The sequence below is a fragment of the Pipistrellus hanaki genome (assembly GCF_964339955.1).
Source record: "Pipistrellus hanaki genome assembly, chromosome: 12".
Classification (NCBI taxonomy): Eukaryota; Metazoa; Chordata; class Mammalia; order Chiroptera; family Vespertilionidae; genus Pipistrellus; species Pipistrellus hanaki.
In genome coordinates this window covers 26,850,532-26,876,934 of record NC_140514.1, presented here as the reverse complement: position 1 = coordinate 26,876,934, position 26,403 = coordinate 26,850,532, and the positions used below count along the sequence as shown (strand labels likewise).

The 26,403-nt window shown below is 45.9% G+C and overlaps 1 protein-coding gene across 1 annotated transcript in view; it reads right to left on the bottom strand.

Moving 5' to 3' along the window:
* SPTBN1 (spectrin beta, non-erythrocytic 1) overlaps positions 1-23,601 on the bottom strand; it is a 177,768-nt gene extending 154,167 nt beyond the window's left edge. Inside the window, exon 1 of the mRNA XM_084900787.1 lies at positions 23,342-23,601. The gene's annotated coding sequence lies outside the window, so the exon portion shown is untranslated. The remainder of the gene's footprint in view (positions 1-23,341) is intronic.
* Positions 23,602-26,403: the final 2,802 nt, after the last annotated feature.

The window sequence follows — 26,403 nt, the reverse complement described above, 5'->3', positions numbered from 1 at the left end:
CGGTGGGAACCTCCTCCACCAGCCAGGTCCGAACGGTAGAACCTTCGGCAGCCACCAAGCATCTGAAATGGGGCTACTGTGACCGAGGCACTGAACTGTTAGCTTTCGTGAACTTTTTATTTTTTTAATTGAATAGGTCTTTATTGTTCAGATTATTACAATAGTTTCTCCTTCTCTCCCCGCCCCCCAGAGCTCCCCTCCACCCGGTTCCCACCCCACCCTCTGCCCTTACCTCCCCCACACTGTCCTCACCCATAGGTGTATGATTTTTGTCCAGCCTCTTCCTGCACCCCCCACACTCCTTTCCCCCGGAGAATTATCAGTCCACCCCCTTTCTATGCCCCTGATTCCATTATATTCACCAGTTTATTCTGTTGCTCAGATTTTTAATTCACTTGACTTTCGGGTTCACGTGAAGATAGATATGTACTTGTTGTTCATAGTTTTTATCTTTACTTTTTTCTTCTTCTTCTTCTTCCCCTTCTTAAAGAATACCTTTCAGCCTTTCATATAATCGTGAACTTTAATTTAAATGTAAGTAGCCACACAGGGTCACAGCTACCCTTACAGGCAGCCGAGAGGAGAGCCATCGTTCTGACCGCAGACCACAGGGTAAGGTGCAAACCCGCGTTGCCCTGGAATCACGCTGGGGAACTGTTTCCAAGTCCTGGTGCCCCTGTAATGCCCCCGGAGAATGAAATCACAATTATTCCCTCTCTCTCCCGGTTTCCCCCCAAAATACTTTTATCCCAGGCATCCACCTTTCCAGAAGCTCCTCGGGTGACGCCAACGAACTGCCAAGACGACGGAGAATCGCTGCCCTAAAATGTAAAAAGGTTCTACCACTGACAGCCAGTCCTCGTCCAACCAGACGCGTGCCAACCCTCAGCCAGGTAAACAATGAGGCCACCTGTTCCACCCACCGTGCCTGCCAGTCCTGTGAACGCCGGTGACAAACTGGCCTGGCTCCCGAAGAGCCGAACCGTGTTCCCAGGGAAGGGGCCATGAAGGGAAGCCACAAGGAGAAGGGGAGACCGTTCAGAAAGGAAGGGACAAGGAGGGGGAATGCTCATCCAAGGAACTACCTACCGGCCTCCAAAGCCTGGCTGGCATGAGTCTACCCACAAACATTTTGTTGTCTGGAAAGCCACCCGTGAACAACAAAATACACTCCAAAATCCGGCACCCAGAACCAACAGCTCTGACTGGACTCCCCCCTTGGCTAATCCACCCGCATACTCTCTGCGCCTGAGAGTACGCTCTCAGCACCGCGCATTCTTCTTCCAAGGATCGCCTGCAACCTGCGCCTTTACGTTGGGTACATTAAGTTTTCTAAATGGCAGCCGTGACAACGCCAGGATTGGTCCCAAGCCCACTGGCTCTGGCTCCCTCTTCCCGTGTAACCACAATCCCAGCCTTCGCTGGCGGCTATCAGTCATTAACCCGGTGGAACGTTTTCTCTGAGACGTGACTGAGCAGAGGGATCGCAGCCAGAGTGCACAAAATGCAGACAGAGACTCGGGGTTTCCACAGGCCCTACCTAACCTTCCCGTCATCATTCCCCAAAGGCATGCGGTGCCCTTCAGGTCGAATGCTGACAGAGTTCCAGGGCTGATGCAGAATATCCACCGGCATTTTCTAGGGCAGGACTACCGAAAGTCAACAACAGGAAGAAGAAGCTGTCATGGGAAGAGTGTCTGAAGGTCACACTCTTAATGACAATAAAAGCCGTTCCCTCTACGCTCACAAGTGAAATGCAAACTTAAGTTCCCTCTCCCCAGATTATTCCCAAAGTGATTCAGTCTCAAAACGGAGAACCCCCCACGCTTCAGTAAGTCACCTTAACCAGTAGACTCCCCTCCAACGAGAAGGAGTTGGCGTATCCACCCCCATGCACAGCCAAGTTCTCCCAGAGCGAATGTAATCCCCGCGGTGGTGGCAAACCAGACTGAGTTTCTTTTTGCCTTGGCCTCAGAGGATACCCAACGGTGGCTACTCAGTGAAAACGTACCAAATGTCCATTCCAAGTAAGGGTAAAAAACATGGGCTTTTAAAACTTAACACAGAAACTGATGAACAAAAACATACCCAGAGAAAGAGAAGCAGCTATCAAACTCTCAAACCTCAGAGGGAAAGTAGGAGAGGGTGGGGGTAAGGGGAAGAGATCAACCAAAGGACTTGTGTGCATGCATATGGGCCTAGGCAATGGCCATGGATAACTGGGGGATGGGGGCATATGTAGGGAGGGGTTGGGATGGGAATGGGGGAATGAGAATAATTATGGGATACCATATTCAATAATAAATAAATAAATAAATAATAAAAAAACTCAACACAATACTTAATAATAGGAACTAGACCATACTTTTGCATACAAATCTGAAGGTGGGTTATACTGAATAAGGTAAAAAAAAAAAAAAAAAAAAAAAAAAAAAAAAAAAAAAAAAAAAGTCTCTTTAGACTGTACAATGGTTACCAGATAAATACAGAATGCTAAGTTTAATTTCAGACAAGCAATGAAATTGCTTTAGTATACACGTGCCCCAAATATTGCATGAGGTATGATTTTACTAAAGGAGATGTGCTGTTTACCTGAAATTCAAATTAAACTGGGCATTCTAGTTTCTTTGTTTTTCCTAAATCTGACAACCCTACCTATCACTATGTGGGAAAACTGAACTGGAGAGAGGCAGAGAGATCTAGTTATGGCACTCCCCACCCACCCAGCCACCTAACCATTCCTGTATCTGTAGGTCCGCTATAAAAACTATGGTCTCCAGAGTGGATCCTGAGTAGCCACCACCAGGCAATCAAGCGCCTCAATGCCCCTCCTTCCCTGGACCACAGATGCTAATTCTAATACGAGGTGCCAGACACGTGCCTAGCTGACAAAGTAAAATCATCCTAATCCCCTAAGAAGTGAGTACGATCACCATGTTCCTTTTATAACATGAAGAAACTGAGACACGGAGATGAGGGGGTTTGATAAGACCAGGGTGACCATAGTGCCTGGTCTGCCTCAGACGGTGCCAGTTTTTGCCTTACTGTCCTGGTACAATTATTTAGAGTGTCCCCTTTCATTCCTACAAATTACCCACTTTGGATGACAAACTATGTAAGTCGAATATAGTCAGTTACTGAAGACTCACGGATACTAACCAGCAGAGTCAGGGTTCCATCAGGCGGTGTGGCTCCAGACACAAAGCCCAGCCACTGAAAAAAAACTCCCTCCCAACGTCTACCTCCCACGGGAGAGGACTCCAAGGGAAGAGGGGGAGAACCTTTTACCTTTTCTCTCTCAGGCCCTAGATCTCCTACATGGTTAGGAAATCCACGTGGGGCCGGGGCCGGGGGCGGATAAGGGCCATGTTTTTCAGGACTGTCCCTCATCCCCTTTGAGCTCACGGGTAACACGCAGCACAGAGGACCTGCGATGTGAGCAGAGAGAACTCCTCTGTCAGCCTATATCCACACGCCTGAGTCTGAGAATTTTTAAACGCATTCTACTTATCCAAGTAATATTTAACCAGATCCTTTTCTATTTTGGAATGACCTTCACCTGCCTTCAGCCTGGCCCAGGCAGCCAGGGCACAGTTGTTTGCTATTTTTATTAAGACAAAGGTGGACATGTGGTATGTGCTGGTTTTTAGTTCCGTACTTCTTTCCCTCGTTAAAAAAAATAAATAAATAAAAATTTAAATCTTTGGTAAAACGCCATCTATTTCCCCACTAAATACTAATGCTAGTTGGAGAGCATGAAAACAGCTAACAAGAGCATTCACTTGTAGGCTCACTTTTTAAAAAAATATATATTTATTGATTTTTTTTACAGAGAGGAAGGGAGAGGGATAGAGAGTTAGAAACATCGACCAGCTGCCTCCTGCACACCCTCCACTGGGGACGTGCCTGCAACCAAGGCATATGCCCCTAACCGGAATCGAACCTGGGACCCCCCAGCCTGCAGGCCGACGCTCTATCCACTGAGCCAAACCGGTTTCGGCAAGACTCACTTCTTATACATCGTGCTTCAATGCATCCCAGTGGTTCCGATGAGCAGAGGTGAGATGCCCCTGGAACGCCAGCACTTTGGAAACGGTCACGAGGGGGCTGGCTGTTCTCATCTCTCTGCAAAAGGCTCAGAATGACGCCTACTGACTGAACATGGCGATTTCAGCTCTGAAGTCTGTGAGGCTGGGACCGCCCAGCCTCTCTGAGCTTGTCCCTCCTCTACGCAATGGTTTGTGCTAAGATATACCCCAGCCCCCAGCTCTAACATTTCTACTTCTATGTTTCCTCTACAATCTGTCTGACCAGGAGCTGCAGCCTACAAAATGAAAACAGTGCTCCATCACAAACCGCCCTGAAGCTGACTACAGCTCAGGGCCCCATTGCAATGACACTGGGGACAGGGGAGGAATGGGGGGTTCATCGGTAGATATAACAATGTTTCCTGCCCCCAAACAGCAACTGCCCTTCCCACCTTTTTCCACTCACAAAGGAAAAAATAAATAAATAAAACAAAGCAGAAAAAGAAAACGAATTCTCAGCTGGGGTTTCACATGATTTCTAATAGAAATCATCGCTGGGGAAAAAAAAAAAAAGCCATAAACTCCGGTCTGGGGGGTTAGTCATTATGAAGTTTTACTCCTGCCGTTATGAAACCGGAGGAGATCCTTCTTCCCTAGAGCTTTACTACATTGAGTTGAAAGCCACACGTAAGTGAAAACGTACGTATTAAGATTTGACACCTACGCAGGCACCCTAGCAACAAACACGGTGTTTAAAAATCCAAAGCCTTCTGGTAAAGAAATAGCTAATACCTCCTGACGATAGTTGTCTCCCTGATTCTTATCAGAGCCCTCATTTCAGTAGTGTCAAAACTTCCAGAAAATTTGTAATGGAAAGTCAGAGAGAACCAAAAAAAAAAAAAAAAATGTTGAAGCCAATAAAAAAGTTATGTGTGTTTGGGCCATCTGTTCAATGTAAATCCCTTCTAGCCACTAAGATGTGTGATCGTGGCTTGTTTCCTCTTCTCAATGGTAAATTTAGGACATAAAAGCAATTCAATGTAGAAAAATCTTATGGACTCAACACAGTTAACGAATAACGACTAAATTCAAAAAAAAATAAAAATACTGCCTGCAATTTGATACATACAGGTAGAAACCAAACTCTTCAAATACTCAACTTTCCCAACAAATAATAAAAACTAAGTTTCTCATCAAAGTATGTACTAGTTAAAATGCAATTCTAATGTTTTTGCTTTGTATAAGAACAGACTAGATTAGTGTGTCCCAAGGCATATTCTATTGAAACTCCAAGCCTAAGAGAGGCTGTGGAGGGGAAAAAAAAAGAAAAGAATAAAAGAATTCTAAGATCAGGTAAGTTTGGGAAATATCACACATTATTCTCTCTCCTCGAATGCCATTGACGCTTAAAAAGGCTCTGAGAAATCCTTCACTAAAGAAAAAGAAAGGCTTTGAGACAAAAACAAAAACCACAATCTCACCACTCTACCCCCCAAAAATGAACATTTGGAAAATTTCCTCCTTATCTCTTTTCCTTTGTATGTTTTTCTACATGAGATCACACCACTTATATAACCTCGTGCTCTCCTTTTTCCCCGTTAAATGAAAAACATTGCTATGTTAGGCTATGAAAAGTTTTCAATAATAATAGTAATAATAATAATAGTTTATCAATATAGTAGTCACTAATAGTTTTTGTTAGGCATTAATCACTGTGCTTATATTAACGTATTTAATCCTCACAATAACCTAGGGTCTGTACTATGATTGCCCCCATCTTACAGATAAGGAAACTGAGACAGGGAAGGGTTCATGACTAGCTCAAGGTCATAAAGTGAGTCCACGGTGGAGGTGGGATTCAAATCCAGGCAGCCCATCAGTCAGCAGTCTGAGCCACTGCCTTGTACTGACTGACTCTCTAATATGCCTCCCTCGAACTCACCAATGAGGGCATTTCGGTTATCCCTATTTTTTTTCTATTACAATAATGCCACCGTACACATCTTCTGGGCATCTGAAGCACACTGTGTTATCTAAGCCCATTCAGACGGCAAAGATCTGACCATCCCGAGAAGTTCGGAGTATTTTTGGCTCGCTGACAACAGCTGTGGAAACATCTAAGATGGCTAGCATTTCATGACCCAGCGCGCTACTCCACCCACCCCTGGTATGAGCTCCCATCTGGCCCTCACCTGTCCCGTCCACTGCCATCTGCAGCGGATTTCTGTCCTGTTTCCATCTGCCTTCTCGCTGCACACACAGCCAAATAAAACCCCGGGTCTCTCCTGTGCACCTCCCAACACATTTAAGCAAATTCCATCAAGTTTTATGTCTGGAATACTTTTATTTTCTTTTGTATATATATTTGTTAAAAATGTTTTCATTGATTTGTTTTGAGAAAGAGAAGAAGGGAGAGGAAGGGAGAAACAGAAACATCGAGAGAGAGAACCATCGATCAGCTGCCATCTGTACACGCCCCACCCTCAACCCAGCATGTGCCCTGATGGACTCAAACCAGCGACCTCTTGGTGCAATGGGATGCACTCAACCCACTGAGCCACACGGGCCAGGCTATGTCGGGAATGTCTTAAATACCACGCTTCTATGTTCCCTGTCTCGTGAGCTTGTGCCAATACAAGACATACCAAGAAAGATAACATCCACCCTGCATGCGTAACATTAAGATGAATTATTTTTCTAATCCAGACAATACTCCAGAAAAGAGATGTTCAGATATTTTACTGTCTGCCTGCTTGTTGTCGTGTTCAAACATCAATAATTCCTATCGAAAAGACGATCAGACATATAAAACATAGAACTTTTTTTTTTTTTAAACCTTCAGGGCCCCAACTTTTTTTTTTTTTTAATATACTTTATTGATTTTTTTACAGAGAGGAAGGGAGAGAGAGAGCTAGAAACGTCGATGAGAGAGAAACATCGACCAGCTGCCTCTTGCACACCCCCTACTGGGGATGTGCCCGCAACCAACGTACATGCCCTTGACCGGAATCAAACCTGGGACCTTTCAGTCTGCAGACCGATGCTCTACCGCTGAGCCAAACTGGTTTCGGCTGGGCCCCAACTTTTATTCAGACCACAAAACTGCCTATGGTGTGGATGGACTAGGTGGAGCAGGGGAACCTCTTCGCTAAGCCTGGAATAACGCATTCCTGAGGAGCCCAGGTGAAACCGCGCCAACAGGAAGGTGCCCAGAAGTATTCCCCTACATACAGTCACAAGTTGTTGTTTTTTTTTAAGACCGCGGAAACGACGAGAGAAACAAATTAAAATAAACCTTTGCTACATGTAATACGTTGGAAGGGGCGGCGGCTGCTTGACGTGACACGTCTCGAGCTATTTGGTGAGACAACGGCTATTTTAAGGCTGCGTTAGGGCTCGTCACACCGCTCGCTCCCAATCTGCTGGCGGTTCTCCAGCACATTCCAGCTCCTCACGCACCCAGCCTCCTGCAGTCACATCCCCCTTATCGCGAAAGACACACTGAGCAAGATGTTGCCACATGACACAAACGTCCTGCCACGGACTCCCACCACCAGGTCACTGCGCACAATGCCTGGCTTTTTAAAAAAGAGTCAAACCAACATCTGTGTGGATGATGCAGCTTCGTCCGCATGATCCACACGGGTCCCCCAAACCAGTATCAGAATACGGCTCCAACGGGGAGAGAAACACGGCCTCACTGCCTTGTACTCAGCCACCAACGAGGGATAAGTGACAAGATCAAATATTTAAAAAAAAAAAAAAAAAAGGAACAGCTGAAGCCGGTTTGGCTCAGTGGATAGAGCATCGGTCTGCGGACTGAGGGGTCCCAGGTTCGATTCCGGTCAGGGTCACATCCCCAGTGGGGGGTGTGCAGGAGGCAGCTGGTCGACGATTCTCTCTCATCGACGTTTCTGACTCTCTATCTCTCTCCCTTCCTCTCTGTGGAATATCAATAAAACTATATTTTTAAAAATTTATTAAAAAAAAAAATGGGACACCTTGACTAAAGACCCAAACCCTAGTCACGCCCCCACGGCCTCTACGTAAAGCAGATGATTAAGCAGGGCACGTCTTAAAGGATAACCTTCGTAGGTAACGGATCTCATTACCTCTGTGAAAAGAATGATTTAACATAGCAATGCATCCTCCACGAAGCCAATACTCTCTCTCATGGTTAATATCTGGCACACACACACACAAAAATACCTCTTTAAAAACAAACGGGAATGGTTAACCACATGCTGCTACATTCCATTCCTGCTAAAAAAAAAAAAAAAAAAAAAAAAAAAAAAATATTTAATTAGCACATTCGATCCTCATGCTCTGCACAGCTGCCCGGCATTCCAGCGAATTCCAGCGATAGGCGAGCTATGCGTCCACCCTTTACATTAAATTCCGACTTCAAAAGTGGAGAGAAGACTAAGAGCAGTCCCCAAGTAGGACCCACTAAAGATATAATTTAGTTCATGGGAATCAGCTTTCCGTAACAAGGCTGTAGTCCGTCGGAAATACACGGTATATAAATAAGAATAAAATATTCAAGCAAACACACACTCACAAAATAATCCTGCGGAGCCGGAGATGTATACGTAGCACATTCCACTGACGGACAAGAGTAGTCTTCCTCAATGACAGGACAATAAATTACCCCGCTCTCTAATTAAAATATCACCCTTTATGAATCAGGAGGGGTTTTTTGTTTTTTTTAAGAACTAAGATGAAAGCGGGTGTTGATGTCAGGGACACAAACTTCCAAGGCAGAATAAGCCTTTCAGAGTGACAAACCATCCTGAGCACCAGGAAAAGTCAGGAATTCCTCTAGCAGTGAATGCTGATGTAGAGGCAAGCACACCAAACCAAACAAAACTCACCTACCTTTAAGACAAAGGCTGGAACACGAGGTGTGTGCACTGGTCTCTCTCCTGCTCAAATGGCACCCAGGCCTGCGCTCCAGGGCCGTGGCACGCCCGCCGCTCCGCCCCAGGAGATAAGCTGGGTGTCTAAGGACAGCTGGCAGCACAGAGCTGTCAGCCTCCCGGTGAGAAGGACCAGGCCCCTCTCAAGAGTCACCGGACAGATACCTCTGACCAGTGCTCATCTCCTAAAATAGCGACAGGTGTGCTCCTCCAGCTGGAGGTCCGGATAAGGCCTCCTTCCAGGCCCCTGCTCTCCCCTAACCTGCGGTCCTGTCCCAGCGGGGTGCCTCCCCCCGAGGGCTGGCCCCAACCCTTGCAGCTGCCTGAAGGTCAAGTTAAGATCCCTGCTCCAGGCTTCAGACAGCCCAGGCACATGAACCATCAAGAATTCCCTCAAATGCTTTAAACAATAGAGAATTTAAATTAAAAACAAACAAACAAACAACAGTAAGAAGAATTTCTCTTGATGCCCAGCTGGTGTGGCTCAGTTGGTTGCGCATCGACCCATGAACCAGGAGACAGAGGTTCAATTCCCCGTCACAGCACATGAAGAAGCAACCAAGGAATGCATAAATTCGTGGAACAAAATGATCAAAGTTTCTTTCTCTCTCTTTCTCTCCCTCCCTCGCTTTCTTACCAATAAAAAAGAAACTTTTTTTTTTTTAAAGAAGAGAATTTCCCTTGGTGGATTTGATTCCCACTGGCTGTGAGTTTCTGAAGAGCCTATTTGGAGAGAGGAAGTCTACTGGCGTGGCTGAGCTCTATCACCCAACCTTGCTCCATCCATCCATCACCCGGCCCAGCTCAGATCTCCCCTCTGAACCTCTGAGAGGAGCTACCTCTGGTCATCAGTATTTTAGCCTGGAAAGAATGTCATTTGCCACTTTTAAAAAATATATTTTTTTATTGATTTTTCACAAAGAGGAAGGGAGAGAAATAGAGAGTTAGAAACATTGATGAGAGAGAAACATCGATCAGCTGCCTCCTGCACACCCCCTACTGAGGATGTGCCCGCAACCAAGGTACATGCCCTTGACCGGAATCGAACCTGGGACCTTTCAGTCCGCAGACAGACGCTCTATCCACTGAGCCAAACCGGTTTTGTTCAGGGCCCACCACCCCAAACAAGACGTATCACAACCACAATGTACCTCCTCCTAAAGCCTGCTGAAAGGTTTTCTTTCTCTTCCAGCAGAAGAGTATTTCTCCTCTCTTCCCACTCCCGCTTTCCCTCAGCACATGAGGGAAGAAACCACACCTTCCGTAGGAGGAGACCAAATACTAGAATTAAGGCATCAAAGAAATGCCAGGGAGTCGCCCCCATCCATCCGATGTCCCAGGGCTTAAGGAAATGGCTTGCATAATCAAATATGTAGATTGCTTTTTCTCCTAGGCACAGACCGAAGATAGAACTGCAAAGACTTCAGCGAACATAAAGCTGAGCTCTGGCGTATGCTTTCAATCATTTTAACCAAACCCGGCCCACGAAAATGTATCACATTTAAAACCAAGATTATAATAACCACGTCCATTCTATTTTCGACATGTTATGGGGTAGCTGTTTCGAAGACTCTAAAATCCGAAGACAAAAGTAAAATCAGATGTTGTTCGGAGCATACAGAGATGTCTCTCCAGAGAATTAAGGCAACTCTGGTGGGAATTCATTTCCAAAGAAAACAGAAAGTACACATCATTTAATGAGAACTTAATTTTGGTATTTTTCCACTGTAAAGGTTTTTGGTGTGTGTGTGCTCTTTTTCCCCAAAGAAGAGAAGTATCTATAATAAGCAAATTTTGGATTCTTCACTATTTTTCCTTAATATACTTCCACCACTAAAATTAGCTAGAGCAACAGAGAGTATTTATCCCATAGCTTTAAATATGATCGGTAATGAGATTTTTACAACGTGGCCATGCTACATGGATAAACTAGAAAAGTGGTAAGCATCAAGTGGTTTCTTCCGCTGTAAAAACTTCACATCTTCAGCTCAACATGTGAAAACTGACCATTATTTGTGAGATGCACATAGGTGCCAAGGGAAAGAATTCAAAGGATATACACCAAAATGTTAACTGCAAGTGTAGGGTCACTGAATTCACCTGGTGATTTTAATCTTCTTCTTTGCATTCATTTTATTTCCCATATGATCTATTATACCTATTTATTATTTGGGTGATAAAAAAGAAAATATTGTCAGGCCAGTGTGGCTCGGTGGTTGAGCGTCCGAGTTATGAACCAGGAGGTCATGGTTCCATTTCCGGTCAGGGAACATGCCCAGGTTTCGGACTCGATCCTCGGTAGGGACGGGAAGGAGGCAGCCAATCAATGATTCTCTCTCATCATTGATGTTTCTACTTCTCTCTCAATCCCCCTTCCTCTCTGAATTCAGTAAAAATATTTTTTTTTTAAAAAAGCAAATATTACTTGAAAAAATGTAAAATTTTCTTATGATGTATGCTAATGTATGCTAACTTTATGTAGGTATCTATTCTTCTGAAACCTTTCAGAGTAGAACTATACACTCTGTATATATTAGCAGATGATTAAAAATTCGGGGAGTCTAAAAGGGAAAATAAGATATTTTAACTTTCAAGACTACTGTTCTCACACACACACACACACACACACACACACACACACAAAAAGCACTCCTATGCTCTAAGTTAAAAAACGTTAAATATTTAACCACACGACAAAATACTAGTAAGTAAGCATTGTTTTAGAAAAGGAGATTCTGGGTTTTTCCCTCCCCCATAAATAAATGAAATAAAAGCACCTTACCCCCTAGGCCCTAACCCGGGATAAGAACATGAAGTTTCCTACCCCGAAGACTCTGCGCAGCCGGTGAGGTGAGGTGTGGCCGTGAGGCAAACACAGAAGGACAAAAATCACCCCTGAAACAGCCCCGCACGAGGGTGGGAAATAGAAACCCCTCCCAAACCCCAGGGCAGGAGCCGCAGGGCTGAGCTGGGGAGGATGTTTCTGAGCGGCTCCCCTGGGGCCCAGCTCCAACATCTTTCCCACACTCCATGAAGGGCCATTTCCGGCGGGGCCCTGAGGAAACGCACGCTGAAATGAGGAATGGAAAAACCCTTTTAACGCTTCAGGGTGCTTGACACCTTCCGTGTGAACACTGCTTTTCGGAAAGTTATGGCAGAAAACAAAACAAAAAACAAAAACAAAACTTCAACAGCAGAAGGTGTCCGTAGCTGACGAACCATTTTACCTCATTTTCTTAGCCAGCTAAATAAGAAGGTTGCTGTTCAGCATTTCCAAAAATTTGGAAAATATGGAGAGGTTAAATTAGAACCTCCCCACAATTCCATCACCCAGCAAAAAAAAAAAACACAACACCCTCTGTTAAGCTAGTGAACTTGCCACGCACAGATTGAATATACTATGTACTTTAAAAGAAAAATGTCAATTATAGCTATATGTCACCAGAGGCCCGGTGCACGAAATTCGTGCATTCAGGGAGAGGTCCCTCAGGCTGGCCTGCACTCTCACAGTCTGGGAGCCCTCGGGGGATGTCCGACTGCCGAGGAGGCAGGAGAGGCTCCCACCGCTGTTGTTGTACTTGCCTGCGGTAAGCCCAGCTTCTGGCTGAGCAGAGATCACCCTGTGGGAGCACGTTGACTACTGGGGAAAAGCTCCTGCATTGAATGTCTGCCCCCGGTGGTCAGTGTGTGTCATAGCAACCAGTCGTTCTGCCTTTTGGTCGATTTGCATGTTAGTCTTTTATTATATAGGATTCCAAACTTCACCCTAGTTCATCTGTTGAGTAAAAACCCATAATTATGTTCTGGTACAGATTTTACTGCCCACCTCATGGCTTCAAGTTTGTTAAAGTTCAGAATGTGCAGGGAACTCTAGATTCCAAAGCAGAGATGCCAGATTGTTCTGAGAAGCATTCAGGTGTTTACTCTCAAGAGTTTACTAAGAATGGAATTATGACACCCAGGAACAAGGATCAATTTTAAAGCAATTTTATGACTGTCACATTTTACTTTCAATATCTCAAAGCACACTTAATCCTAAAGCCCTCGTCAATCCACCATGTGAAGTTCCTGGCAGAAAGCACACAATATCCATGGAAATAAATCAGTTCATTTTTATAAGCCACATTTTATAAAATGCCAATACCCTTGGGACGTGAATTATAAAAACATCTTCTCCCAAATATTTCCTCCACAGTGAAGGACATGATTCATTCCTGAGATTCACCTTTAAAATATTATCTCTAGCCGAAACCGGTTTGGCTCAGCGGTAGAGCGTCGGTCTGCGGACTGAAAGGTCCCAGGTTCGATTCCAGTCAAGGGCATGTACATTGGTTGTGGGCACATCCCTGGGGGTGTGCAAGAGGCAGCTGCTAGACGTTTCTCTCTCATCGACGTTTCTAGCTCTCTATCCCTCTCTCCTCCTCTCTGTAAAAAATTAATAAAATATATTTAAAATATATTATCTCTATACTATCCCCACTTGAAGAGCCTTAAAATTGCCCTCCCTTTACACTGGAAATTAATCTATTTCACACACACACACACCCCTATCTCACCAATGTGATAGAGATAGATACGATAGAATAGATATGCATCATGTTTACATAAATATATATAACATTACCTAAGAATTTCCTTTCACATAATTTTCAAAAATATCATGAAAATTCCTTCTATCCATTCTAAACCTACAATATTCCCAAATGCTGAAAAACCATTGACTAGAAGTAATCTAAATCTGGAGTCATTTTTTCACTTGGAATTTTATCTACACTTCCAACCAATTCTAATGATGGTTTAAACAGTTACAAAATTAGCTACAGCAGCAGTCCTCGGCTCCCACAAGTGAGAGCAAGCATGTCACAGAATTCCACTGTTCTCTCCACACAAGTGTGCGGTTTGGAAATATGTACTCAAGTCCTGGGCTTCCCCCTCTTTAAGCTGGCCCCAGGTGAGTGTAGAGAGTCCAGTTAGCATTCCATTACATCTGAAGGCTCTAGTTCTCTCTCCCCACCCACACCCTTAAGATGCTGACTTACTCATTTTCCCACTGCTTTTAGGTCAATAGAGGGCAGATATGACAACCATTTGGGATTTTAAACTGTTCCTTAACGATGATCTACAATTTGCCAGATGTTCTTTTTTTCCTTTCCTTTTTAAAAATTAAAATAAACTGTTGATTGTTTTTTTTTATTATAAAAAATTAGAGGTTCAGTGCACGAATTTGTGCACTGGTGGGGTCTGGCCAGCCTGGCCCAAATTAGGGCACTTTGGGGCCGGGACTGTTGAGAAGAGGAGATGGCGGGAGGTTGGTCGGCCAGCCTGCTCCAATCAGGGCCCAATCAAGACCAGGCTGGCTGGAGGGAGGGGCCATGGGTGATTGGCCAGCCAGTCCCATCCACAAATGAGATGGGGAGGCCCATTAGGGGCCAGCAGCCTGGGTGAGGGGCCATGGGTGGTTGGCTGGCTGGCCCTGCCCCAATTGGGTTGGGAGGGGAGGCGCTAATGAGGGGAGGGGCCAGTCTGGGGGAGGGGCTGTGGGACATTGGTCAGCCTGCGGGCCCCACCATGGATCAGGCCAGTTTGCTGGCTAAGGTGGGTGTCATAGCCAACTGATTGTTCTGGTTGCTATGGGTCACTGGCTTTTTATATATATAGATAGTCCTCATGGAAGTCTATGATATTCTTTACTACCCTCTTATCTGTGTGTGCAATATTTCAAAACTTAAAATGAGAAACATTAGGTCATTGGAATTTCCTTTCACACAAGAGAGGAAATTACTCATCAACTCACCATCCAAAGCAAACCATTAACATTTTAACGTATTTCTGTCCAGTCTTTATTTAATGCAACAAAACTGGAGTTAGGCGGTATTATACAGCTTTGTATACAGATTATTTCCACTGATAGTATATCGTTAGTACTTTCCCATTTCAGCATTATTCTTCCAAACCATTATTTTAAGCACTGCACTGAATTCCATCCTGCACCTGTGTCATACTTTATTTGATGATGCCCCCATTCGCTTTTCCACCCGTATTACTGCTAAGAAAATCCTGGTTTAAAACCCTGTCCTTGTTTACAATTCTCCCTTTAGGTTATACAGCTACAAGTGAGATTTCAGTCCAAAAGGTATAGACATGTCAGGTTTCTGTTATGTATATATTCTATTTTCAAAATGAGTTTGTATTAATCCAAATATTCTCCCAACAGGTGCTGCAGAGCTGCTATCTCACAGCATCCCAGAGAATATTACCGCCCTAAATTTAAGTGGAAGAACAATAATCTAATCAATTTGTGTTTCACATTACTGGTGAGTTGGAACAATTTCATATACTTATTAGTTTCCTTGATTTGTTCCTTTATAAACTACCTGTGATTGATTTCTTCTTTTATAAACTATGTGTTCCTAGTCTTTTCCCCACATACTAGGAATGTTACTGTTTTCTTGTTTGTTAAAAATAAATATTATTCAGGTTTGCTTTTCGTATTGCTGTGTTTTGACAAGACACATAGGAGCAAGTTTAATACAGACAGAATGTAGCATTGTATTTATTTGACGGATGTGTATGTATTTCCTTACTGGAATGTATCTTTTTCTGAACAAACCAAACTGTTTATTTGAAAGAAAGCATAAAATGGAGACAAAGCAAAAATTCCACATTGAATGGTAATTAAAATCTACCGTGATTGGCACTGGATTATCTCACTTCACTTTAATAAAATCCTTTCTTTTTCTCTTTTTTTTTCGTGCTAGATGTTTCCTGCAAGGTTTGTCTCCTCGGTCATCGTCCACTGGACTCGGAGAAGTCGTAGGAATATGCAGGCGCAGACTCAAGGCCCGGCTTTCTCTCCAACGTTGTGGAAAGGGACTGTACATCACAGGGCAGAGCCCTATTGAAATCCTTTCCAATAGGTACTGCCCGTATCACCATCTTACAGATGAAGAGGCTGAGGCATGCTGAGAAGTCAAAGCAGTTTACCCAACGTCACTCAGCCAGTGCCTGGAGTGACCAGGCTGTGCCACTCCAGGGCCCACTCAGAGCCACTGGGTCCCATCCACTCACCCGCCATACAGCAGGCCCAGGGATGGGCCTTCACAGCCCTTCTCCCGTCTCTCTCCTCCTCTCCTTCCCATGGCCACCACCATTACCTGCTCCCTTAGCGTCTGCACTGCCCAACCACTTTTCTGTCTCCTTGCTTCTAGTTTCTTCCTATCCCATTGCATTTTTTTAATTATTTTTTTTTTTTTAGAAAAGCAAGTAAAATTTACTGACCACAGCAAAAACACCCTTAGGACAGTGAGACAAGAAAGGGCACAGAAGAAGCAATGAGGGAACCTAGGCTGGGCTGCAGTGGCTCATGGGAAGTCAGAGAGGGCCTTGGAGATAGGTTCAGGGTATAGTTAGCTGCCGCTGCCCATTGCTCCCCTGGCTGGAAGTCTCTTGGGGTTGCTCAGAGTTTAGGAGGTGTGTTCCTGTGGGGGAAGGAGGAGGGAAAAGGGAATGGCATGGAGGGAGAGCACCTGTTCTACTGTCCTGTGAACACGGCTGAGGTATTGTGTTACTGGAATATCTTATTATCACAACATTTTACAAGTTACAGGATCTTAAAATCTAAGTGCCAAATCTGCCCCACTGGTAGTTATTGCTGTGTTTGCACCGAGAATGTTACTGAGGCTCTATCTCAGCTCTGCAGAAAAAGAATTACCAGGATTCTTTCCCAAGTCTGACAGGGACAGAGGGAGTGGTGCCCTTCCGCGATGTTTTAACCCCTACTGTAATTCCATCTAAGATTTCCATTTTATACATCTAGATCTGAGACCGGGACAGTGAAAGGCTTGCCGAAGTCACACGTCTGGTCAGTAAAAGGTCTTTAACATCTGTGTACATATATGTAGATTAAAAAGTCCTTAGATTCAGGAGCTAATTCTTATTCAACTTTAAGCCAGCCCACACAATCATCACCTTAACCCACTTCAAGCCCTAGCAAGAGAAGATATCCAATAGTTATTTACTGAATTTATATTCACTGAGTGGCCAGATTACGATCATCTCTGAACTCATAATAATCTGGTCACTCGGTGTATATATTATATAATAAAAGGCTAATATGCAAATTGTCCCCTTGACCAGGAGTTCGACCAACAGGCAGGCTGGCCAACTGCCCATGTCCCCTCCCTCTAGCCAGGTTGGTCGGACCCCATCCATGCACAAATTCATGCACTGGGCCTCATACACACACACACACACACACACACACACACACACACACTTATGCGTTCAGAGATCATAATAATCTGGCCACTCAGATTATATATATATATATATATATATATATATATATATATATATATAATCTTAGAGTGGCAGCAAAGGGATAACATTAGTATAAATGCTTCTTGGTAAACAGAACTGTAATTGCATTACTTTCAAGAGCAGGAACCTGAACTGACAAAGGCATTTCAATAAGTGGAGATATATATATATTTTTTCATTCCATTGATAATACAGCCTTTTAAAAAATAAGAGAATGTGCTATTTAATAACTCTGTATATAAAAATGTTAAGATAGTTTTTGCAAAGCATATCAAAAGGGCTCAGTGGCTCATATAGCTTAGGCAGTCTAAAGAGAAAGTAATGGAAAGGTTATCAGCTGAACACCTACTATACACTGCTGTCTCACAACTACATAAATATTATTATCTCAGTTTTACTGATGGGAAAATTATGGTTCTGATTAGCTATGGCCATGTGACCAGTACACAACAGCATTAGGATTTGAGCCCAGATTTGTTTGACTCCAAAATTCGGGCTCTTTCCAAACTAAGGAAAATTTTTCTTGCAATATCAAAATCATACTCACAAACCTTAAAGGATAAAAACTGATTATGACTTAAGTGAAATTATGAATGTTCATTTAAAAAAAACAACAAGGTTTCTTCAAAAGAAAATAAAAACACAAAGTGGGAAGTAATTTTTGCAACACATAAAACCATAAAAGATTAGCAAGCAATCCACATAAAGAACTACAAATCAATAAGAAAAAAAAATCTGGAATACAAACAGGCAAAAAAAGACTGAACAGGGACTTCACAAACGAAGGATCCCCAATGGCCAATAATAAAAATAGGCACTTAACCTCAACTATCAGGGAAATTGCAATTAAAAGCACAATGAGGTAACTTCACAGATGGACATTTTGAAGTTTGGTAAATGATGGTTTGGAGAGGTTGTGGAGCAACAGTAACACTAAACCCTGTTAGTGGGAATGTAGTTGGCATAAAGCAATCACTTCGGAAACTTTGGCATCATCTAGTAAGGTTGATAATGCACGTATGATCCAGTAAATTTCATTCCAGAGAGAGAGAGAATTTGTGTGTGTGTGTGTGTGTGTGTGTGTGTGTGTGTGTGTGTGTATCTCCACGTAGGTATTAAGAGACAAATAGAAGAATCATTCATAGCAGCCCTTTTTATAACAGCAAAATATTGGAATTAAGCCAAGTGGCCATCTGCCGTAGAAGGAATAAATAAGTCACCGTGGAATACTATACAGCAGTGAAAATGAATAAACCACTACAAAAAAATGAATGAATGTCAGGAATATAATGTTAATCTAAAAGTGTTGTCACAGAAAAATAAATAAAGCATAAGTTCACTTATATAAAATTCAAAACATGCCCTAGCCAGTTTGGCTCATTGGATAGAGCATTGGCCTGCCTGACTGAAGGGTTTGATTATGGTCAAGGGCAAATGCTCAGGCTGTGGGCTTGATTCCCAGTAGGGGGCATGCAGAAGGCAACTGATCAATGATTCTCTGTCATTGATGTTTCTATCTCTCTTTCTCTCTCTCTCTCTCTCTCTCTCTCTCTCTCTCTCTCTCTCTCTCTCCCTTTTCCTTCCTCTATGAAATCAATAAAAAACAAAGTTCAAAACATACAAAATTAAGAATTTTAGAATGGATAACCTATATAAAAAGAGTAAGGATCCCTCTCTGTAAAAAAATCAATAAAATATATTTAAATAAATAGATAAATAAGAACAAAAACAACTTGGGAAGAAAAAAAAAAAACAGTAAGAAAATGAGAAGCACCAAATTGAGGACAGTGGTTGCTTCAGATGGGAAGACAGAAGGGTGCTTAGGAGACTCTGACTATATGATAAGGTTCTTCTTCAAGTAGGTAGTGGCTGCCTGAGTGTCCATTGGTTTGTGAATCTGCAATGTATCTTTTATGAGCATTATTTTGTAAGTATTACTTGATAAAAAACAAATTTAAGAAAAGAAGAAACCATCTGATAATTATCAATCCAAGTTCCATCTTTTCTTAAAGTTGGTTTTTTATTAAGTAATCCTGCCAGAGGGGAGCAGGAGGAGCAGAGGGGACCCTGGGCTTCCTGGATTCCAGCTCTGATGTCTCAAAACCAATGCCTTCGGGGGGGGGGGGGGGGGAAGAGGGGCAGGATGGAGGAATGGGTTGTTTAAGAACTTTAGAAAGAAACCCCTAACACTGAATAACCTAAAAACTATAATTAATAGCTATGCCCCCAAAATATTAAAGAACTTTATAATGTTTTCTGGAATTAAGTAATTTACAGTGCATGCATCGCTTTCTTCAACATCACTTAGTGACACAAGGGGAGAAAGGTGTTGATATTTGAGCAAAAGACAAGACAAAAGTAAGCTACAAGAAGGAACTTTTTGTTACAGAAGTCCCTTAGATGAAGAACTGCAGTAGTTTCTCAAGTTAGCGGGCATACGAATCACTTAGGGGTCTTGTTAAAATGCAAATTTATAATTGGATCGGTCTGGGTTGGGGTCTGTAAGCATCTGATGTATAACAAACTCCCAAGAGATCCTGATGTTTTCACTTCACGCACCTCATCATTATAGCAAGGGACATTAGGAAAAAATGCCTAATTGGGATAGTTTAATATTACTTACCAAAATAAAGAGACGCATGATGTTATTTCTACATATGAACTTGGATACAGACACTGTTATCAGAAGAATCAAGAGTACTAAACTAGGTGTTTCGTAAAGAAATTGTGCTTTTGAGAAACAGCGAAGTCTGAAAATGGACAAGACACATCCACGAGATGTTTCCCTCACCCCCACAGACCTCCGGAAGTAACTTCTCCAGAGAAAGTACTGGCCTTTTCCTTAGGAAGAACGGTTTACATTCCCAGTAGTGTTGCAGGAAGAAGCCAAGACCGCCATAAGGAAACCCACAGAACACTCATTAAAGCCCGATTATAATGCTGATGTTGGTCAGTGCCCCCACGTAATCAAAGGAACACCCCATCACCGCATGTAAACAAACATATGTTGGGCTTTAGAATTCTAAGAATAAGCTCTTTAAAATGAAAAGCTTATTTCAACAGAAACCACATCAGATAATTTCCATCATGCCTATGTTTGTTTAGTAGTAGTAAAATCCTTCCATCTCGAAACACTACTTACCACATGGAAAGCCATACTTGCATACGACGAGGCAAAATCACCACGCCAACAAGCTCTCCCAAAGAAACGCCGTCAATGCCAAGTCTGCCAAGGATGTGTCACCAGCAGAGAGCGAGGCTCCTGCATCATCTTAGGTGTGAATACTCGCGCCCAAGAGATCCTCTTTGCTCTTCACAGAAAGCCCGCACAACCGGAGGCAACCAAGTTCCTTCACTGCCCTGATGCGTTTCATTCTCTCAGATGAAGGTTTTGGTCAGTCCAGAAAGGACAAAGCTACAGAGAGCTTAACCTAACCGAATTCTGCACCTGATGTTTCAGTCAGAACAGCTAAACCTCCTGTGACATCAACACAGGATATTTCCTTACATCGTAAATCCAAAATGTCTGGATCATCCATGGGAAAGACACTCCCGAACATCTTGACACAATGCTATTTTATACCACCAGCAAAACAATACAGCCCGACTCCAAAAAGTGCTATGTTGTCACGGCTCTCTTTTAGGAGAAACTCGAACTAATGAACATAAACTAATGAACCGTCTGCTTCGGTTCTACTTGGTAGAGATACCGAGAAGTCAAATGTCACCAACCTGGATTCAATAGAGAGTTAAAAAGTAAAAGTAGACACGCCCTTGCTTTGAAACATTGACCTTCCCTCCCAGATGGCACACTGAAATTCTCCTTTTCATCTCTATGGGTGACGTTTGAAATGTATCCCATTTGCCATCTCACACTGAATAAATGACCTGAAGAGGGGGCATTGAGAAGGGACCTTGTCCTCTAGGTACTGGCCCAGACTAAGTAAATGAGAACACTGGCAACCATCTCCTGACCAGATACCGGCCTCAGAGGCTTGGTGGTCTGCCCTTCTCAAACCCCTCCCCAGCCTCATCCGCAAAAAAAAAAAAAAAAAAAAAAAAAAAGTATACAAAAAAATACATATAAACAAACATAAACGAAGCCATTTACCATCATAACCCTTTTAAGCATGACTAATCTAAATCTACAAAAGTCTGAATATCAGTTCACCACCAACCACGGCACTCCTTCACCTAATCATCCCTAATAAAACATCCAAGTATGTACTTGATTTACAGAAAAAGCAGACAATGAAAGCAAATCAAACACAGGTTAATCAGTAACCACCCATCCAAAAAAAAAAAAAAAAAAGTAAGTTCCTTTTAAACCAAGCTGTTCAACTACTGAATAGAGTTAGCCATGTCTCAGGGACATAAAAACTAAAATAGATTGTATCGTTTCAAAAAATTGGTTTCCTGTAAGAAAAAAAAAATGCATATGCTTAGTATTGACCGAAGACACAGAGGTGCTGTCACGTCATAGCTATGAAGATCCAATAAACACCAACTTCTCATACATTAAGAAATCGATGGGTAGCTGGGTTGTGGCTACAAAAATGATGGGCGATCCACAGAAAGAGGCTGCTGCAGACTCCCACCCAATCCTGACGGCACCACTGCCTGCCTCGGCGTCCTCCTCCCTCCGGCCCCTCCCTGCGGCTCGGATCCAAGGGCTGGAGATCAGATTCCCGTCCGTCTGCAGCTGCAGGCCGCCTCCCTCCGCCCGCATGAGCGCTGCAGGGCGCCCCTTCACCCAGCACAGGCAGGGAGGGAGGGAGGGAGGGAGGAGGGCACCCCAAAAAGAGAAGCGCCTCCCCTCTAAGATCGGTGACCTGGTCCTCCTGCCCCCACACACAGCTGCAGCAGCAGCATGACGGGGTAGAAAGCAGCTCTGAGCCGCGGCCAAGGGCAGCCCCGGACCTGGGTGGGGCCGGGCGGGGGCCGCAGGCGCCGAGGAGCCGTGCCAAGCCCCGCCGGCGAGCACCCGGGAGGCCGCGATGCTGCTGCTGCATTGTGCTGCATCACGGGGAGGGCCCCGGAGCCATCCATCTTGCCGAAACAGCAGATCCCACGGCAACAAACCCACGGAATCATCCATCCTCCTCCTCGCCGGAGCCCCCTCTCCCTCTCCCTCTCCCTGTCCCTGGCTTTTGACTACAAGAATAACGGGCACGTTATTTGTGTATCGATGATCCCGACCGCACTCGCCCTTCTCCATCTGGAAGACAGGCACTTGGCACCTTTCCTATCACAAAACAAAGGGAAGGCTGCTCCCCCCGCCCCAAATAAAAGAGGAGGACCCGGAGGGAGGGTCCCCGCGCGGGTACGAACCTGTTGAAGACCCGGCGGCAGAGGCTGCAGGGCGGGCGCACGGCGGCTCCCACCCAGCCCGGGGAGAGGGGGGACCGAGGGCGCGCGGGGCGGGCGCGGAGGGGAGAGAGGGCGCGAGGACGAGCGGGGTGTGGGGTGTGGGGTGTGGGGTGTGTGTGTGTGGGGGGGGTTCCGGGGCACCGCCTCGGGCTCAGCTGCAGCGCGGCGCAGCCCGGACCACGCCTGGCCGCATCCCCCCCGCATCCCCCGTACCGTTAGGCTCCAAGCCCGGCCCTGTCACCGCCGCCCCCGCTCCCCCAAAAGCAGCATGGAAGGAGGGCGCCCGAAAATACACCCTCTCCGCTGCCCACGCCGCACCCATCCCCGCGCCAGGAGGCTGGAGGGACGAGGCGGCGGCGGCTGGGAGGAGGCTGAGCGCCCCGGCGCCCGGGATGGAGCTGGGCGGCCGCGGTGCGCACCGCGCGGGTTGGCGGCGGCCTTAGCCGGGGCCTGGCGCCTTGTACCCCGAAAAACCCCAGCAGGAACCCAGCCCTGGAGCCCCAGGCTCCCCGCGCCGCCGCCCCCTCCCGGGCTCCGCAGCCTCCCCGCCCCCACGCCGCTCCCCTCCCCGGGCGCAGGGCAGCGGCGGCCAGCGGCGCCCTCCCGGCTGGGCCCGCGCCCTCCTCCCGCCCGATCGCCGCCCTCCCGCCGCCCCGGAACCCCAATGAGCTGGCACCTCCCGGCCTCAGGCCCCCCACGACCTACCTCCCAAGGCCAGGGGGTGGGGGCGCCGGGGTCCCGTCCTCCTCCCGCTCCTCGGCGGCCGGCGGGCGGGCCGGGAGGCGATGCCCCGCGGCGGGGCTGTCCGCGGCCGGGCTCGGGGCTCACAGGACGGGACCGGTGGGCGCTGCTGCTGCGCGGGCTGCGCGCTCGCTCGCTCCTCCGGGCGGAGAGGCGGCCGAGGGAGGGACTGGAGGAATCCGCAGCCCGCACGGCGACAGCTGCACTGATTCCGGGGGCCGGGCGGGCGGGAGCGCGGGGCGGGGAGGAGGGAGGGAGCCGCCGGGGGAGGGGGGCCGAGGGGCGGGGAGACGGAGCGCGCACCCCGCGCGCGCGCGCACTCGCTCCCTCCCGCACACCCTCCGCCCTCCCCGGCGTCCTCCTCTCCCCTTCCCCGGGTTCCTCCCTCCCTCCCTCCCTCCCTCCCGCCGGCCCGGAGCCCCGCAGCCGCCCGCCCGGCGCCGGCTGAGCCCGCGATCGGAGCCTCCCCGGCCCCAGGCTCTGCCCGGCGCTGCGCGGGCACCGGCCCCGGCTGGCCCGGGCAGGGTGGGCACCGCCGCCTCTCTCTCTCTGCCCGGGCTTTAAAAGGGACAATGGGGGCTTTGTCCCCGCAGCCCAGCCGGCGAGGGCCAATTTCACGTTTAATTGGAGGCTAATTCGATGATCGCCGCCGTGGAAAAGGGGCGAAAGGGGCAGCCTAATTTCCTACGTGGCTCGTGCATCCTCTCTCCCCTCCGTGACGTGGGCGTTTGGGGACGCGAGGGGGAGACGGTGGGGAGGGAGGTGTTAGAAGGGCACCTGGTTGGTTTGGTTTTAGATCTGGGTGGTGGTGGTGGTGGTGGTGGTGGTGGTGGTGGTGGTGGTGGTGGTGGTGGTGCCTGCAGGCTCCGTGCAGCCTGGGGAAGAGCAGTGGGGACCCCTCCCTCCGTGGGAAATCTAGGGAGACTGGGGTGGGGAGGAGGGTTATTCCTCGGAGAAGTCCAGATCTCCCTCTTTTGTGAGTGGTTGTTTTTTTGTTTTTTCCCACCATGTCCCTCGGGGTACAGATCCTACAAGGGGTTTCTCCCATTCCTGCCTCTAGCCCCAAACGCTCGCCTCCACCTGTAGCGGGTGTTCTTCCTAAGCCACTCGCTCCTGGGGAGGAGGCACCGGCTGCAGGGGAAGTCCCCCTGGCTTGAGGGCCTGAGGTCTCCCCTTACCCACATCCCCGGAGATGACACTGACGTTTTCCCTCCAGTGCCAGCGCCCCTCCCAACCTCCGGCTCACCCACCAACCCCCCAGGCTGTGCAGACGTGGTGCAGCCACCACTGCTGGGGAGAAAATACGGTGTCATCACCATGACCACCACTAGAAATGGTCTCCAGAAAAGCGTCTGGGGAAACTGACTGTTGCCTGCTGGGTAGGTGCCCAGCGGTGCCATTGTGAGCTTCGGAGGGAAGGGGGCCTTTGGTTGAACAGACCCAAGGCTTTCCCCCTAAAGATCTGACCCTCACAACCCCTGAATAAAAACACAGAGATAAAAGACAATTAGTTTGGATCATGCTCCTATCTCAAATCGCCTGGTGGGTTTATATTTTTTTGTATGTATTTTTATATGAAAATTTTTAACATAAAACATTACATTGTCCCAGCAATGTAGGAAGATGATTCTTCCTTTTAGGCCTTCACCATCAGTTTGAATGTCTGTACCAATGTTTACATGTGATATATATGGGGGGAAATGGAGGGAGGCAAATAATTTAACATTTTTCTCAGAAGGTGGACTAACACAGCCAAAAGGTTAACTCTCCAAGGGCAGGGTTCTTTGTTCACTGTACATGGCAGGCACTTAGGAGGTGCTCAGAGATTGTTTTGTTGAATTGAACAGAAGCAACATGTAAGTGGCTGCCCTGATTAGGTAACACTGGAAATCCACTAATCATGAAAGTTGTTGTTGGTTTTTCTCCCACTTATTTTGGGCCATGGGTCCCAGCACCTCCCCACTCAAAGCGTTAATGCAATACCAAAGAAAAACAATGGCAGTACTGAAAAATGCCCACTTAAATTCTTCCAATGCTATTCTGAAACAGTGACTCTTCACTGCTTCCTTTATCACAAATAATAGTACTTGAATAAATCTTCGTCTGATGGATGAGTCACCTCTACTACCCCATTCCACCCTCACTTACTTTGAAAAATTTCCTTCAAAAGCAAGGCTACACACACCCTTAAAAAGGTCCTTAAGTGGCAGTAAGTATTCCAAAAATGTGAAAGACAAGGATTCAGAGTTTCACTGTACATACCTGTTCACAATTTCAAATTCTTACCTTTTGGTGGGAAAAAAAAATCATCACCCAGGAGAGCCCAGTTTACCACCGAGCAGAGAGGAAGTAACAGGTAAAAAAAAAGACAGTCTAGTCTGGCCAAGTGGTTTAGTTGGGTGGGTGTGGTCCAGTGCATCACAAAGTTTCAGGTTTGATTCCCCATCAGGACACATACCAAGGTTTCAGATTCCGTCCCTGGTCTGGGCACCTATGGGAGGCAACCAATTCATGTTTCTTTCTCTCCTCTCTCTCTCCCTCCCCCATTCCCTGCCCTAAAAATCAATAACAAAAATATATCCTTGGGTGAGATTTTTTTAAAAAGAGAGTTTAAATCTGGAGATTATTAGAGAAGACATATCTCTGTGGAAGGCAAGAATCTAGAAAAGATAAAAAGCCTTAGTAATGATGGTAACTCAAAAGGCTTGTTCTTCAATATTTCAGGCCCAGCTTTGTGGAAGTTTATTATCCTGACAATAGAATCAAGGTTGATTTAAAGGAAACTGAAATGCATCCTTATCATGTCTGTTCTTTCTGTTTTTAAAAGCATGCAATTATATATATGGCTTTGTTTCTCACAGAAATAGTACTTTATTACAATTTTTTGCAGATGTAAAGGGACCTCACATTTTCTGTTAATAATGATGACAAGTAGCAACTATAAAATGCGTTCTAGCTTTTAAACTGCTTTCGCAAATATATTCTGTCCTTTTGTCAGTTCAGTGGAATACATATTAACCCCATTG